The sequence below is a fragment of the Empidonax traillii genome, unplaced genomic scaffold (genome assembly GCF_003031625.1).
Source record: "Empidonax traillii isolate 1590-97213 ecotype Southwest subspecies unplaced genomic scaffold, ASM303162v1 scaffold6:size4315531, whole genome shotgun sequence".
Taxonomy (NCBI): Eukaryota; Metazoa; Chordata; class Aves; order Passeriformes; family Tyrannidae; genus Empidonax; species Empidonax traillii.
The window spans coordinates 1679787-1686772 of NW_020955199.1; the positions used below are offsets into that span (position 1 = coordinate 1679787).

At 41.1% G+C, this 6986-nt stretch overlaps 1 long non-coding RNA gene across 1 annotated transcript in view; it reads right to left on the reverse strand.

Annotated features, from left to right (window-relative positions):
* LOC114055703 overlaps nucleotides 1-6548 on the reverse strand; it is a 15253-nt gene extending 8705 nt beyond the window's left edge. Inside the window, exons 1-3 of the long non-coding RNA XR_003570805.1 lie at nucleotides 6443-6548; nucleotides 5982-6082; nucleotides 5219-5361 (exon numbers count right to left, since the gene is read on the reverse strand). This is a non-coding gene — a long non-coding RNA (uncharacterized LOC114055703). The remainder of the gene's footprint in view (nucleotides 1-5218; nucleotides 5362-5981; nucleotides 6083-6442) is intronic.
* Between the last annotated feature and the right edge of the window lie 438 nt (nucleotides 6549-6986).

The window sequence follows — 6986 nt, forward strand, 5'->3', positions numbered from 1 at the left end:
AAAAAAAAAAAAAAAAAAAAAAAAAAAAAAAAAAAAAAAAAAAAAAAAAAAAAAAAAAAAAGACAGAAAAGAAAAAAATGTGACAAGAATTCCGACAAACTATCTTGGTTCTCTTTTTTTCTCTTCATGTGCAAAGGGGAGGATAAGAAGAGCAGTTCCCCAATGGACGACTGTTCATACCACTTATATAAACTTATATAATTAAGATGTACTCTGGACAGCAGCAAGGTGAATGCCAATGGTTTGGACACCTCCAGTAGGGTCAGGACTTCCAGAGCATCTGAGTGGAAGAATGTGGAGCTTGATTTCAGAGAAATATGAGATGCTTTGGTAAGTAGCAACAGGGTGGCAATTTGCATAAGAGACTGACGATAATATTGATACTGTCACTTTCTGGAAATGGCAAACCATTTTTAGAATTCTAAGTGGAAACTATTCAATTTTTATTGAGCACATTATGGGATATTCAGTGTAGAGACTGGAAACTGAAAGCAGCAGGAGAATCAAAGGAGTACAAAGAGACAGGACCAAAACGCTAAGTAAAGATGTAAAGGATACATTGCTATCAAATTTTCCACTCACCAAGTGGCTTCTCCTTTGGGACCTCTAAAGGGAGAATTTCACACATTGGGGAAACACAGGCATGGGTATGGGAAAAGCCAGATTTTCAGAATGAGTTGAAACACAATCAAAACGGGGCAAAATAAAATACTATAGGTTCCCTTGGCTTTATGACTACATTAGATGTAAGCTTTACTCCACAAGAGGCACTCTGAATTACTCTGCTCACACAGACTTACATGTCCTTCTGTTCCAGTGCACTCCTCTCCAAACAAGCTCTTCCTTTTCTTCTTTTGCCTTCATCTCAGTACACACCACTAACTTGCAACAGTGTGGATGTCTTCTTTCAAAGTTGTCACTGCTGAGATTTCCAGTTTTACCACTATGGTTATCTAGTTACCATAGTTATCATAGTCATAATGCATGTCCAAACAAAAAATATGGAGAAAAAAAGTCCCTACACTAAATTATGGTTTTCAGTCTTGTAATCGTAGTATTTTGCTCTTATAAAACATAACACTTTTCATTCAAAGACCTCTGAGCTTCTAACTGATTACTTAATTAAGTCACAAAATGTTCCTGTGATCTAGGAAAGTACTGAAGTGGGTAAGTAAACTAGTATAGATGAGTAAAATCATTAGTCAAGATGACTAACAGATGAGAAATGTACTAATAGCAAGTAACTGCAGTAAAGGAAAATGAGCTTCAAATGGGTTAGCAGAGTGATTTTTAGAGAATATTTCTGAACACCTGCACCCTTTCATATCCAGCAGAAGCTGTGATAGCTCAGGAGTGTCTAAAAAGGAAACTAGTTCTGACTTACCTAGGTACATTAAGAGGGACAGAAAGGACACTTTTGAAACAAAAGTGTGTATGTGGCATAGGCACACAGGACTGAATGAACCACCTGAACAACAGGCTGAACTGAATCCACACACCCACCTACATGGACAACAACAGAAATTAGATTTAGCCTAGGAGTCCCTACAGACCATACACTACTCACCACCTGTCTCCTATGTCAGCTGTCATTTTAGATGCTACTGGCACAGAAGTCTCTACTGAGTGCATTTCACTGGCATTTGGCTCCAATGAACGATTGCCTTCCCATACAGACATCTTTACAGAAACCACACAGGAAGGGTGCATTGTTTTGACCATGGCTCTATTCAGTCATCCCATGCTGAGTTTCCCTGCATTCTGTGGCTCACCATCACCTTCTCAAGAAGTAAAAGAAGGGAGGAACACTAATAGACAGCATCATTTATTTCCCCCATTGAGTAGCAAGGGTACCAAAGGGCTGATGGATGCAGAGTAATGCTTAGGTAAGATTGACAACTATTTCCTCCTGCTTCATACACATAACCAGCACCCACCTGTTTTCCTCCCACCCAGAGATATTTTTGAAAGCTTCTTCTAGCAAATTTCTGCACCAAAATTAAACCCGTATAGCAGTCAGCCTTATTGCCGTGTTCCCACGTCAGCTGTGTGTCATGACAACAGATGATAGAAATGCTGCTATTCAGGCTTAGGGGGCATGTTTCTTTTTTTTCCTTCTTTTTTTTCTTTCTTTCTTTTTTTTTTTTTTTTTTAATTTTAATAGCTTTAAAAAGAGCTCTGAACAAAAGTGCTTGCTCCTTGATGCAGTGCTGAGCTAAGGCACACAGGGCAGGTATACCTGCCCACATGCCAACAGGTAAAAATAAATAGAGTGGGTGAGGTTTCCTGTGACTCTGTGGGGGCTGAGGGAGAAACACTTCTAGGAGAAAAGGAGATGACAAGACAAGGGAAAATGGAGAGGTAGAAGCAGAAGTGCTCCTGCTTCACTGCACTCCTTGGCCCTGCATCCCTCCCCTGCAGGCCTTCAGCAAGGGGCAGCTTCATGCCCCATACCTGGCTCTCCCTGTACTTCCCCATGTTCTAAAGCAGGCCAAACTCCCCTTCCTTGGGGTGCTCCTTGGCAGACTCCAGCCTGATCCACCAGAGAGGCCCTCCCTGCCTCATCCTCGCCTGTGGTGAAAATAGGGAATTTCAGATTTCCAGGATGGTAAATCTTGCTCTGCAGACATCATCTGAGTTATTCCATGGGAGTAAAGCATTGCTGAATGAAAGCTTCCTCACATGAAATGGGGTTATTCCTACTAGACATAATTTGTCCCAGTACAGACCTGGAGATACTCCTTTCTACTCAATAGCTGAACTCAAAATTTGTATGTATGCCCTTGTTTTTGGTGTGGGTTATTTGTCTGGTTTTGGTTGGATTTGGGGTTTTTATGCATTCTTAGGTTCTCATGGAAGAAAAAGAAACAAACCTAGTAAAAGCAGAGTCACAGATACTTTAGGATCAGGCTATGCAAGGCCAGTCAGAAGCTCAGAGAGGAGGGCTTCTCCAGCTGGAACTGCTGCAGTTCACAGCTCATACCTCAGTAATCATCACTTTTGTTTCTGTTTCATAGCATCACAAAAGACAGCAAGCAACCCTGAGCCAAGTAAGAATTTAAATATGTCTTTGAGGTCTTTCCCATTTAGAAAATCACTTGTGTCTGTGTTTGACACTAAGGGCTGCTTCTGAATATAAATGCTTCCCTGAATCAGGGCTACACAAGTATCAGAAGCTTAGATGAAGGAGCTGATCTGTCCAAATCAGACATTAGAGGCATGATGAAATGCTGCAGATCTTCTCTTTAATGAAACTTAGTTTATGAAAACCCTTTAATAAAGCTGCAGTGAGTATATTTACATTCCCAAAAGAGAATAGCTCTCTTGAAACAGGAAAAAAATTACCACAATTAATAATATTCTGATATTCTTCATAATGCCAGTAGATTGCAAGTTTTTGTTGAGCTGTTCATCATTTTGAATTTCCACGGCTCTCTTTATTCCACAATCACATCTTCACCCGCTGGGGTACTTTAGGGATTAAAATTCATTGCCGCATATTAAAAATAGCAAATGAATCTCATTATTTCTTTTGTATCTCCCTGGTTTATTCAGCATACAAAAGACAAAATCAATATCATCCTGCCTGAGGAACAGGGTTATTTTGGGTTGTTTTTTTTTTAATCCTGCAGATTTTTGGCTTTACTCCTGAAACTGTGATGCACTGCACCAATATATTTTCACTCTATTTGTTTTCAGATCATCTGCATTTTGCTGTGCTAATCCCGGATGTTTAATATCAAGCAAAATAGTATTTATATCCCATTCATCTCTTTCTCTAGCATCTCCTGTATATCTGCATGCTCATTTTCCATTGCCAAGAATCTGAGAATTCAGAAATATTCAGAAATTATTTTCTCTCAGGGGTGCAGATCCAAATAAGCACTTACACCTAAGCTTACGGATAATTCAAGGTAAACTTGATCTTGAGGAGCTGAGGTGCTTCCTTGAGCTGAGACAGACAGAGGATAAAGAAGGGAAGGGGGGTGCTCCTACAGGCTCTACGTTTTGGGGAGAGCTGGGACCCATATACCCAGATAGAATTGCTAAAATTTCTTTGCCTTCTGTTTTAGAAACGGAGTGTGATATTTCCTTTCTTTCCATCTTTCACACTTCCACAATTGCCCACTGTTTTCTAATAGTTGTAAGTGACAGAAAATTATTCAGGAAACAGTATCTAACACCTCAGGATGTGTGTCATCCAGGTGACCCATATGTGTGTAGATTTTCAATATTTTGTTCTCATTCCTTTTTTTTTCCCCTAGGTTTTTTCTTATGCATTTACATTTTGTGTATTATTTTTGTTCAGATGAATGCAAAGCAAGTTCAGTGTTTCAACCATACTAAATCTCTGTTAAAATTCCATCCCAATTTATTAACAGATAGACTTTCTACCAAATATTAAGTACTACCATTTCCTCAGCTTACTGTAACAACCCTTTCTATTTGTCCTCACCTGAGGACAAATCAAAGCAATCCACTTTGCTTTAACTGTCCTCTTTTCTCTGAAATCATCAGTTGCTTAACTACTCTATATGTGTGGATTCTCGTACTACTCAGCAACTATGCACTGTTTTGGGCTATTTGATTTTTTTGTTTGATTTTATTATTCTTGATCCTGAGCCATTAGACTTTCGATTTCAGGACAGAATTCTTTCAAATATGTTTTACTATTCGTTTTAATTTTAAGGCAGAACAAAAAATTCAAAAAAAACCCGTTTATCCTTCTTCCACCATTTCTTCTGGGACTTTTCCCTGAAATGTGAACAGACTTCTCCAGTAAAGCAAAGCAGATGTTTCGCAACACTTTTCACAGTTCTAAGTCCCTGACAAACTATATATCATACATGTGCCCTGTACTGCAAGCACTGTATGAGTATGTTTACTTAACCAGTCTCAGTTAAGTTAATAGGAATATGCATCCCAGTAAACTAATATTCTTTCTGCTTGGGAGAATATAAGCTTCTCTTTGCATTTCTATATATATTTCTCCCTTTAGCAAACCAACTACAAGGAAACCATATACATACTTACAGTGCTTCTTGTGATGGAATTTGCAAGGATGTGGAGTTTATTTCTTTGATTTCTACTAACTTATGACTCAGGTATCTAAGCAATGTGTCTGAACTCCAAGTAAATGTTTACAAATTAGAAAAGAAGTGGAGGCCTAATATGAACTTATATTAAATTTATCTTGAGTGCACTTCAGATGCAGTACCTGATTGCATCCCAACCAATGTACCCGAAGAACAGTCATCCTTGAAAGACAACATCTTGACTTTTTCTTCCTTTAGAAAGTACAAACATTTTCAGTTTGCTTATGTTCTCTTTTTCCTTCCACTGAGGCAATGTTTGTTCTCTCTATAAAATGGAACCAAACAAGGCTATTATATGAGTCATCAGAAAAGAGCAGCAGCAGTAGATGGTTGCTGATGGTGATCAGCCTGAATTGCTTACTGCCCCCCTGCCGATCCCTTGGAGACTGGCATCTGGAGGACAACTGGGACTTGCCTGGGCAACAGCCTTGGTGGCCATGAGACGATAAGAAAACCAGCTTTACCTGAGAACTGTTTGCATTTCCAAAACACTGCAAGTCTAACATTGTAGACTATTTCCTTAGCTGACTGCAGAACATCATATACCAGTAATGGAAAGTGCAGGCGCTCCTTACTAAGTATAATACAGGATACCTCCGTAGCTAGTCCACAAAACACATACATGGCTGGACGTTAAGAGGCATCGCACTGCTGCATCAAAATACTTCCTATTGTCCTTAAGTTGATAGTTCAATCAACTTATCATCAAGCAGCATAAGCATCCTTCCTGATTTCATCGCACTCTGAAAGAAAGAAAAAAAGAGCAGATACATGCCACTGTAATTCTCATATCCCATGACCAGTTTTTTTGTATGAAGAAATAGCACAATATCAGAGCAGTGGTAGGTAAAGAGAAAAGGAAATTCAGTCTCTTTGAGATTTTACCATGCAGAAAGTTTCTTCTTGTTTGTCTGCAACAATTCCAGTACTGCCATTTGAGTGAGTTAGAACCTCACATCCTTGTATATTTGAGCATCTGACAATAGCTGGAATATAAAGATTTTGAGGGACACGTCATCAACATGTACATAAAAAATTAAAAAGCCTAAACAATTCTAAACAATGCAAGGAAATTACTGAAATTAAAAGGGATTGAGAAATGTGTTCCCTCTCTTGAATCAAATGGCAATATGAAAGACATTCAGCAGATCTCAGCAGCTTACATTATGGAAAGCTTGTCGTTCACGGATGTGTTCTGCAGATTCTACTAGTCAGCAAGAAAGATTTATTCGTTCTGTATTTTAAAACAGAGGGAAGGGATAATCACAATATCGAAGCACTACTTTCAGGTTCCTAAACAGAAATTAAACCTAGAAGCAGAGGCAAATTAACAACAATTCACGCACCTAACAAGTCCTAACAGAGAACTGACCCTGCTGAGCGAAGCAGCACAGGCCGCGGGTGGCACTGCTATTGCGGCCAGGGTGTTCTTACGAAGCAGGAGCAGGGATCGACGGCATCCTGGAACGCTCTGGAGCCGCCGCCCCGCACAAACGCGGCGGCGGAGCGCCCTCTGATGGGGAGCGGGGGAAGCACCGTGGGGCCTCAGGCAGCAGGGCGGGGGGATGGCGGGACTGCGGGCGTGGTGGGCACTGCGGATCCTCTGGGGCTGCGGAGCTGCGGGGGCCTCGGGAGCCGCGGGGCTGCTACTGCGGGGCTGCGGGGACTGCGGGGCCTGCCGGTGAGGGACACTCCTCCCCCGCCTCGCTCTGCCCCCGCCCCGCCGGCGGGAGACCCTCGTGGGCTCACCTCGCCCCCAGCCTGGGCCGAGCCGTGCTTGTTTATCCTCCCGTACAGGGGGGGTGGGAAAGAGCCACTGAACGGCAAGATTTTGCAGCACTCTGTGATCTCCATGGGATTTTTGGCAGGTTCTCATCTCTTCAGAGAGCC